This window comes from Ananas comosus, unplaced genomic scaffold (genome assembly GCF_001540865.1).
Source record: "Ananas comosus cultivar F153 unplaced genomic scaffold, ASM154086v1, whole genome shotgun sequence".
Taxonomy (NCBI): Eukaryota; Viridiplantae; Streptophyta; class Magnoliopsida; order Poales; family Bromeliaceae; genus Ananas; species Ananas comosus.
Genome location: NW_017893352.1, coordinates 74,793 through 85,660, shown reverse-complemented (window position 1 = coordinate 85,660; position 10,868 = coordinate 74,793). Strand labels below are relative to the sequence as shown.

The window sequence follows — 10,868 nt, the reverse complement described above, 5'->3', positions numbered from 1 at the left end:
TTTTTTTGGGGATGCTTTTGAGCTAGTTTTCTCATTGGCACCCAAAAAAGTACTCTCAAAATATTCAGCTGGATCTTAGACCTTAAAATGCATGGCACAAACGTGGCAAATATGTGTTAGTACTGCTAGGTCAATGCAAGATGATTTCTCCGAGTTAATTTGCCTCCACTGAGGCACACAAGAGATAGGTGATTGTGAAGTGTAACGAGAGAAAGGAGATATAATTGAAGAGATCTTGACTTGACTGGTAGGTCAAGAAGTATAAGTCAGTAAATTTGAAGGGAAAAAAACTTGATAGGGTCTCTCTTTGACAAAATGAAAGAAATCCATGTTGTTTTCTTGTTTTGATAAATGAAAGCCATTTTGTCAAGTTCGGAAAGAGAGTTCGGATTTTTTTTTTTGAGTTAGTCATAGATGATCGGATATTCAAGTAGAATTGTCTATCGAACTGTGAGCGTTAAAGCACCATTATACAATATTCTTTATAATCAACTTTTTTGTGAAAGTGGTGACAATCTAGTTTGAGCGTGCATCAGATCATGGAGGAAGTTGATTATGTAATTAAAGTAAATCATACAGATAAAAATATGTTTAAAGAAATGGCTAAAAATGTGAAACCTTAGTCTCGGAGGTAGAGGTTCATGGAGTTTGTATGCTTGTGAATGTTACTTATATGTTCATTCGAGATTATCTAAAAATGTGGAGAACATTCAATGCACTTTATATGAATTTTTTAGCTTCTATCTTTGTTAATCGACAAAGAGACAATGTTATTATTAAATTTTGTTGTATCTCCTTAGATCTAGTTAGTCTTATCATGGTTAACATCAAATAGTGTGATTTATTATTCTTGCTATCATGATCAAGTAGTGTGATTCTTATCCTTAGATCCAGTTATTCTTATCATGGTTAACTTCGAGTAGTGTGATGTATTATTCTTGCTATCCTTGGATCCAATTGTTCTTATCATGGTTAACATCAAGTAATATGATTTATTATTCTAGCTCTCATGACATCAAGTAAAAGATGCTTTGGAAGTGGCATTAAGCAGGTATCTCTCGTTTAAAGGCAAAGAAGTGAGGTTGCTTTTATTGATGTCAATTATCGTTGATCCTTCTGTCCTAACTTGCTGACCTGTGTTAACTTCAAAGTGCTCTAGGAGATTATTGATGGGTCAATCATCCTACCACCACCGCCGCACTCGAGCAAGGGCCTTCTGCCTCTTATTACTGAAGTTCTAGAATAGACAAACCTTTCTCTCTTTCATATACGAGACCTTTTAGGACTCTAATTAACATGGCTTTATCGACTCCTTTGACATACTAATACAAAACATCTATGCAATCAAATACCCACTATATATCTAACTAACTTCACCATTGCGGAGCTAAAGATTTTACAAATGCAGTTTGATCATAATGTGGACATTAGACTTCCTCATCAAATCATATTGTGGACATTGGGTTTTCTTTGGCTTTTCTTAAACCTAATTGGGTTAGTGTGTTAGCTTATATGGTATATACCGGACCATCAGACGATTATTGCAGCATTGTTAGTTATTTTACACCATAGAATCGTCAGAATCAAGGAGAAACATTATTACCCAATGAAGTCATAAACCAGTAAATCTAGTTAGCAATTTTGTCAAAGTCTAGAAGGCCTATAATAGCAGCCAGTTTGAAGATATCAAATTGCTTAATCAATAGTCTTGATAGTTAAGACTTCAAATTATATCTAATGGAAGTGTGACTTTTAAGGAATTTGATTAACCAATTTCTTAGCATTTGAGATGTTTCTACTTTCAGTTGGGCTAACAATTTCTATTTGTATTGAAACTTCTTATTCAATGAGAAATATTTTTTGGGACTATTTTTACTGAACTCATAGGAGTAGTTTTTTGCATTACATGAGTATCTTAAGCAAATAGCGAAGCAAATGCATATAAAAGTATATAGTTAATTGGGTTGTATGGCTTGAAATAGTCATCGAAGCTGTCCAAACCCGCCAAGGTCTTGATCTGGACCTTAATCCATGGTTTGAATAGCAGAACCCTCTGGAAACTAGGGAGTTTTGAACTATCTCACTTCCAAATTCACAAAACTTTATTTTTGGGCATATTACTGACCTTGAGTAGCTTAAATCTCTAAGGAGCTTAGATCCTCTCTCTGCTACTGACTTACAAATCTAACTTTGTCAATTCAAGGTTAAAACAGTTCAAAAGAGCATAAATTCACTCAGCTTTTTGTGCTACAATGGCTGCTTGCAATTGATCTTCCCACTGGGTGATCAAAGAACTTGATATGCTCCCTGAGGTTGTGTAAAGTATAAATAAGAGTTGAGGGCCTACTCATCCTTATTTTTTATTCTCTCCTTTCAAACCAGCAGCTTTGCTTCTTTTTTTTTTTGTTTTATATTTATTTTTGCCACATCCTAAAGCAATCTCTTGGGAGATTGTAGCTCTCCACGAGCACTATTGCAGGGGTCCAAAGCAATCTCTTGGGAGGTTGTAGCTCTCCACGAACCCTAGTTGGATAAAAAGTTATCCTTGCAATTGCCCTACAAGGTGAAAAACTTAAGCAACAATATTTGAGTTTAACTTGTTATATATAGTCCATAATTAGATACAGTAGGGAATAAACTTTGGTATGTATAGAATAGCTCGTAAGTACTAGCAACTTGGCATTTTTGGTTAGTAGTTTAGGTTAACAAGGTGCTAATATTGATGGACAAAACTGATGTTTTACGTACAGTATCAGAGTCACTCCCTAGTGGTACTCTCATGTGAGCTAGCTGATTGTTCATCTTTACCTTTGGTTTTGTAAAAAAGGCAAGCAGTTATGTGTGCATTGTACCTTAAAAAACTGATATGGATTTGTATTAATAGGAGATTAGGAGTGAGCTTTACGAGAATATTGAAGCCTAAAGGGAGGTTGTCATAGTTCAACAGTCCTATTTTGGACAGCATATGGCGACACTTCGGTATACATGAACTAACTCATTCGTACCAGTGGTTTTGCCTTAAACATTTTAAACCAATGATTTGGGCACAATAAGTTGCAAATATTGATTAGAAGGTTCAATCGGATATGTTATATGACTATTTTATTTCCTTTTTTTTCAGGTTTTTCAACAGTTTCTAAGCATGGAAATTTAAATTAAGAGAAAGTACGATTTATGTGATTTTCCTAAAGTTTAGATAATTTCGTTATAAGTTTGGGAATTTTGCCATAGGTAATGTAGCCCTATGATTGTAAGATGATGAATGCAAATTGTGCTAATTATGTTTAAATTGGTCATAGAACCCTACATTAGGAGAATGACAAAGGAAGGGTAAACAAACTTAAAATTCGTTAGTGGAATAAGATGAACTGCAGCAGTTCACCTTCCATATTGACTTCTCGGCAGCAAGCAGGTTCCCTCTTTCATGGTTTATGACCATGCACCTTTTAAGATGCATTGAAATTTCTTTGATTTTGCTAGTTTTTTAAAGAATAGTTGTCCATATCTAGTAATTTGATTTGACAAGATAACTATGATGCATGATGTTCGTTTTGCATGCCTATTGATCTATTATTGTGCGGGTGTCTTTATTGGAGAGGTTCTTTTACTAAGTTCGTTAGGAATAAGAGATTGGTCTTTTATAGAAACTTTTGGAGGAATCTCTTAGTTCTCATGCCTCGAGCTAGATTGGTATTCGAGTAGGGTTAATTTTTCTTTATTCTTACTTTTCTTTCTTTTTTTTGAAATTTAAAGGAAAGGCACCCAATAATGCCTTACCATCTGACGTATTCATTTCGGTACGAGGACAATCCAACAACTTATAATACTTCTTTATGCTCGAATTTTCTTCTATATTCGCTAATTAATTTACATTATTCTTGATTTTAATGCAAAACCACTTACTCACCTTGTTATGTGCATGCTCTTCTGTGATAAATTTCAAGTTCAGTGTTATGTACAAACACTGCTAGCCGCAGTTGGCCCACTAGCTTGGTCCAGCTCAATCAAAGAAATGGAAATTGTCACGTCCCAGACCTTTTTATCGGCAACCGATACACCTCACAAATATGAATTTGTGCTCCTTTTAGGCTCAAGCCTCATAATTATGCGAGATAAACAAACACACAATTACAATTAGTCACCAACAGTTCTAAATAGGATAACAAAGTTTAATAACAAGTACTCACAAAAGGAACGCACCCCAAACTCCCAAATTTGCAGGAATAAGGGAGTAGATATAGACCCAAATGCATATTTACAAGTATGTTAAACAAACATGAATACTATTACTTGAAGTAATACTAATTCCTAGTGTCACTCACGCTGTGGCTCTCCAGCTACGTTCTCTAGAATTCAACCAGTAGACATCTCAAATACCTCGTACTCAGCTAGCAAAACAAAGCTGAAGGACAATCCCAGGTGAATAAAAAACTACCTCAAGTAGTCAATTAATAAAATTATGTTAATATATAGATACCGTAATAAGCTAAGAAAAAGTCTACGTCTACAGGGATAAGTAATAATAAACAATAAAGAATCAACAGAGATCCACAGTTATCAGAGTATCCATATATTTAACACTAATACAATACATGAGTACCAGCTGAACTCCACCCTAAGCTACTAGAAATACCTCCTATCTTTGTTTTATATGTCACTCCAAAATAACGGCCATAATATATGCCTTGTAGCTTTGTTATTTATCTTTACTGATACTATCTCAGCCAACTCTAGTATATTATAGTCAAACATTCCATGCTAGCCATTCGACAACTTGTTTGTATCTACTATTCTCAGAATATGACTCTTCGGGATTCGATCTATCCGAAAATCACGCTGAAGGTTAGGTCCCTGTTCATTGGTTTACTAAACTGGCATGCAATAACTCACCATATCCCTATCTTAGCTCAACTTCACAATATCAACTGGTCCAACTCGAACCCACCATTCGGATTCTAAATACATGTTGCACAAAATACATGTTGGGCTCTAGACATGGTCCCACAGCAAGTCCGCATCACTGCAACTCACTCAACACTTCACAGCTCTCCTCACCTCACCACTACCACAACCACAACCACACCACACTCTGAAAGTACCATAATATACATCGCCGAAGCTCAAAGATTGGAATCCAAGTAATAGTATTAAATTTGGTTTAGATTTGTAGTTATCTAAATTGAAGGTAAATTCTAATCTAATTAGGATAAAATATAATTTAGATTTAACTTGGCCTATATGGATTATAAGTAGGAGTCTAATTCTAACCGAGTTAGAATTGGACTTGTGTTTAGGAGTTATGCATTATATATGCATAGCACGGCCAAGTTAATGAAGTCGGTGCGACTTTAATGAAGTCATGCAAATTAATTAAGAGTTTGGTGCTCCCGTCGGTGTCCTGTGGCGTGCTAATTAATTAAGTCCCTTGAGTCATACGGTTGCTTGGAGAGAACCACGAGCCTCATGTTTTTGGTGTTCCGTACGGTCATGAGGAGCCGTAGCATTAATTAAGCCGAGCCATCTTGGAGTCGCTCGTATGGATATGGATTTCGGCGTTTCCGATTAAATTAAAGTTTGGTCTGTTGAGAGATCTTCCTTGTATTCAAGTTTTCGACATTAATAAAGTATTTGCTCCGTCCTCGTCCGTGGATGTAGGCCGTTGGTCGAATCACGTAAATACCGGATTACCGGTGTGCTTTTTCTTTATCTTTTTTTTTCTGCATTAAGTATTTTTCTGAATCTATTTTTTGTTGTTTTGATTTTACAAATAGAATAAATAAGTTTTAGTATAAGGTAAGTATAATGAGCTAGGTTCCAACTAATATAGCTAAGATGTCAAATTTGGCATATGCATAATGTAACTATGATAAAAAAAAGGGTTAATTTCATACAGGTCCTTGCAAACATAGTGAATAGCAGAAATTTTCCTGCAAAGTTCAACTTTCATAAGTTATCCTTACAAAAGTCCTAATGTATTCAGATATGTCTCTGCTGTTAATTTCCGTTAGAGAAATCTAGTTAACCACTGTTAAAATAGTTAACCATGGTCAGTTAATAAGTTAAAATGATATTTTTACCCTTCTTCCTCTTCCTCTTCTGCTTCTTTTTCTTCTTTTTCTTCTTCCTTTTCATCTTCCTCTCTTGCTTCTTATTCTTCCTCTTTTTCTTCGTATTCTCATTTTCCTTATCCTTTTCTCCTCATTCTTCTTCTTCTTTGTTGTCGTCGTCGATGATCCGATCGTCGCCGCCGTTGTGGTGCCCACGTGGGCCGTCATCACGGGAGCCTCCGACGGCATCAGCCGTGCCTTCGCCTTCCGTCTCTTCCTCGTCCTCGTTGGCCGCAACCCCGACAAGCTCCGTAAGGTCGCCGTCGCCGTCGCCGCCGCCATCTGTTCCCACAGCTTGAAAAGGAAGAGGAAGATGAAGAGGGCAAAGGCGAATTTGTGATTTCACAACTTTACTGTTATTAACAGCTCTCTAACAGATCCTAACCAGAGGGACATATCTGAATACATTAGGACTTTTGCAGGGATAGCTTATGAAAGTTGAACTTTGTGGGGATATATCTGCTATTCACCATGTTTACGGGGACCTGTATGAAATTAACCCTTAAAAAAATGCCCTTACTGTTGATATTTCTATTTTCAAGTATTAAGGATTTAAATGGGATGTCAAGTACAAACTTAAGTGTCCAAAATGAACACTAAAGGATTAAACATATAATAACCAATAAATGTAGATATAGATAATTATAGAAGCCAAGGTTATGTAAGGTAATGTTAGGCCAATAAGGCGTGGCCAGGTGGTACACCGGTACTCCACCCAACTGTTCCTTAAGAGTAGAAATTTTTCTGTACACCAGGAGTATCAGAAGAAGCACCGCATATAACTGAAGGAAGTTATAGTAACTGCAAGCGGTTACAAGCGGTTCCGATCTGCTGGAAGTGGCCCCGAAAAATAGGGAGTGGCCGATCATGGGTAAAAAATAACTGATCAACATGGGTGCGTTATAAATAGGCAAATAACGCCCTAAAAGGAGGTCTTTTCCCCGAGAACAGAAGACCACCTTTATTTTCTTTGCAATTTCTTCGCATTTTCTAGGAATAGTCTACTTGTAATCCTTTATTTTTCAGCACTTACTGTATTTCCTTAGGAGTAGAACTAAGCCAGATCAACTGAGTCTGTATGCCTTCAGGCACACTCAACCTTTGTTCTATTTTCGCAAATCATTTTCAATATATATTAAGGCATTCGGCTCTTTCAGCCAACCAGTCACTGTGTTTTTCATCCATTCGGCTCTTCGGCCGACCCTAGTCTTTGTGCAGTTCGTACATTCGGCTCATTCAGCCGAACCGGTTTCATAGTGAAGGCTTTCGAACTCGGCTGATCCGATCTCTCATCAGCCGAATCGCTTGATTCAGTCGAAGGGCGTAAACTTCGAGGGTCACTAATCGTAGCCACTCTGCATCCCTACACTATTCCCAAAGGAGACAACAAATCAGAGGATGGCTCAAATGAAGCATCCAATGAGTCCAAGCTCGAAGTAGACTCGGTGAAAAATAAGAAAGACTTGTTGATGCAAAAAGTTTTGAATGACTATTACAACTGAAGGAGAGAGGAACACAACAGCCGATGGACTTATCCAGAAAAACCATTCGGCTCAAAATAGAGATTTCTAGGGTATCGGCCGCACTGGCAACATCAAGCTAGGCCGAGACCAGAACCAGAGTTTGAGGGAATGACCGAGGGGGATATAGAATTCCTCGGTCGGAGATTAGTCAATGAGCTCGGCATACAACCGTGGCCGAGGCCATGGGAAAGGAGAGAAATTTTGAGAAACCATTTAAGAACGGTGAAAGTACCAGCGAACGTGCTAATTGATCAATGGCACGAAGCCAAACCATCGGCCAAATGGTAAGGGCCGATGTTAATAAAAACACAAAAGTGTCAGCAGCAGAGGTTGCAAGCCGAGGCAAGGTAGCACTATGAAGAAGCAAAACGAATAAGACTGAACGTATGGAGACTACCCAATGAACCACAACATCCCTTTTGTCCGATGCGGAATGATCACGAAGCGGGCGGTTCATCGCTAAAGTCGAAGATAGAACGACCAATTACGGCCGAGCCGGAGGAGAAGATAACTCGGAGAGAGCTAGAGGAGAAAATAGCCTCTCTCGAGACAATTATTAAGCGAGAAAGATGGCCTCCCAAGGAAAGGAAGGCGCGAATGGAAAGCGACTCCTCTGCTGAGACGGCAAAGGAGTGAAGAAAAGAAATAGAGAATACAGGAAAAATCAGTTGACGAAGGTCCAGCGATGTGAATATGGTATACACTCTGCCCCAGTCGTTCAAAGCAGAGTATACCGAGTACGAGGAGATGGTAGATAAGGAAGATGGGCTTACAGTGGCCCAATTGTAGCTAGAAGATGCTAAGCCAGCCAATTCGGTGGTTTTTGACAAACTGTCGATTATGCAAATAAGGTTCGTTAGGCCTCTATTCATAAGGCCTTAATAGAGGGACGACCAGTAGGCCGAGTCATGGTGGATGGCAGAGCCATGGCCGAGTCATGGTGGATGCCTACTTCATTCTTCAAAAACTGGGCAAGAGCAAAGACAAGTTGAAGCCTACCGACACAGTTATGACCGACTTCACCGGAAGCGGTCAACAAGCTAGAGGAGTACTCACAACCGAGATTACAGTAGGTTCTAAAACCTTAAGAACAATATTTTTTGTGGTGGATGCAGATAGCCATTACAATTTATTGCTCGGGCGTGACTGGATTCACGCCAATGAATGTGTACCGTCGACGCTGCATGGGAAACTGCTCCAGTGGGTAGGAGATAAGGTAGAAATTCAGGCAGAAGGGCGGCCCCAAATGGTGAACATTAATGTCGAAGGAATCGGCCACATCAATTGGGCCGATACAGATCCCGATTAGATATCTTTAGTGAAGGTGACCGAAGAAGGAGTACAACTAATCCTCATGAAAGATGAGGAAGCTATGGTGGCAACCGAGGAGCCACCAAGTTGGTTAAAATGGAACATGAAAGGTCAAGAACCGAAGTTCTAGAAAAGCTTCGGCAGAACGAGCCGACCAATAAGGTTGGCTATGAAAATGATTAGGTCGACCAGGCCGATGAGATAACACTTAGCAAGACGGCCGAACTAGCCGACAGTGATTTATCAATGAAATCGGTCATTAAGGCCGATAAGGAAGTACCTGATGAACCAAGGAGGCGGACAACCGAACAAAGTATGGAAGAATCGCTTATCAAAGTCGGTGACAAGAAGTTAGAAACTCAGGATCCACTAATAGAGGTAAACTTGGGATCCAACGAGGACAGACGACCGACTTATATCAGTGCCAAGCTTTCGGCTCAACAACAAGAGAAGCTGAAAGAATTGCTAATAGAGTTATGAAGAAATGCCAGGTTTGAGCCGAGAAATAGTAGAATATAGGCTGCCTATTAAAAAAGGGTATAAACCTTACAAACAGCTGGCTCGTAGGTTTGTGCCGAGTATTGTACTTCAAATCAAAAATGAAATTGAAAATCTTTTGAAGGCCGGTTTTGTTAGAGCGGCCTGTTATGTTGATCAGGTATCCAATGTAGTTCCAGTATTAAAAAAGAATGGTAAACGCATTGATTTTAGGAACTTGAATTTGGCTACGCCTAAAGATGAATATCCAATGCCAATAGCCAATATGTTGGTAAATTTGGTAGCCGGGAGTGAAATCTTGTTCTTTATGGATCGGCATGCCGGTTACAATTAAATTTATGTAGCTGAAGAAGACGTATCTAAAACGGATTTTAGATCCCCAGGGTCAATTGGGACCTTTGAATGGGTAGTTATGCCGTTCGGTTTAAAAAATGCCGGAGCTACCTGTCACTCCTCGGGACCGCCAATTTAGTCGGTTCGGGCACGTCAACAGACGCCGAACGGACAGCACCTCCTCTGTCCGCCCAAGGCTCCACCAACAAGTATAATCAAGCAATTCAAATAACGAGATTGCAATTATACAAGGCTTGTTCGAGGGCAAGTAACAACAAGTAGTGCTCTAAGCTACTACATGCAACATACAACGACATAAATGTCATTTGATTATCTTTTAACCAAATACAAGTAACCACATTTACATCAATTCATTTTCAAACATTTACATTCATCCAACCCAAAACATAAAGATTTATACATCTCTTTACATCATTTCTTTTCAACATACAAAAATTGAACATAACCAAAAGGAAATGACTATACTCTGGTAGTCGCTAACTACGGCGCTAAAACCTTGCCTCGATCCTCTGCTGCCCCGCTCGCGCTCGGATCTGTAGAGTTAGTGGTGTGAGAATTACAACGAAGTTCTCATTGAGTTCGGCCGCCGACCCTGCCGATTTGCCCACTAGGTCTATTCAGGCATAAGTATGAAAGAAAGTAGATATAGCAAACCACACTAATGTTAATACTATGCCTTGAAGAAACTGATCAACAGATAGATAATCATATGCATGCATGCTTTCTTTTTCTTTGGCTTTTACCCAATCAAACCAGTTAACACTTGTTAACCCCAAACTCAACTCAAAATCCTTATCATTCGGGGGGATTTTACCACGCCCGAGTGACCGTCTTCTGGGGGGACTTTACCTCGCCCAATGGTGACCAACTCCGGAGCGCACCGCTCGAGGGGGAGTTACCTCCCTCAAGCCAAGACTCAAAGTGAGTATCGATTCAATCCCCAATTTGAGGACGTATAGCCACAAGCCACAATGCCACAATGTCATAACAGGTTCCTACCTTGTTATATATTCCGTTCTCTAGGCCACACTTGCCATAATGCCACAATTGGTCTAACTTTGTTTAGGAATTCATC

At 39.1% G+C, this 10,868-nt stretch overlaps 1 long non-coding RNA gene across 1 annotated transcript; it reads left to right on the top strand.

Moving 5' to 3' along the window:
* The first annotated feature begins 31 nt into the window (after positions 1 to 31).
* Positions 32 to 3,390, top strand: LOC109705750. Its single transcript, XR_002214865.1, has 2 exons — positions 32 to 2,979; positions 3,122 to 3,390. It is a non-coding gene; the product is annotated as an uncharacterized LOC109705750 (long non-coding RNA).
* Positions 3,391 to 10,868: the final 7,478 nt, after the last annotated feature.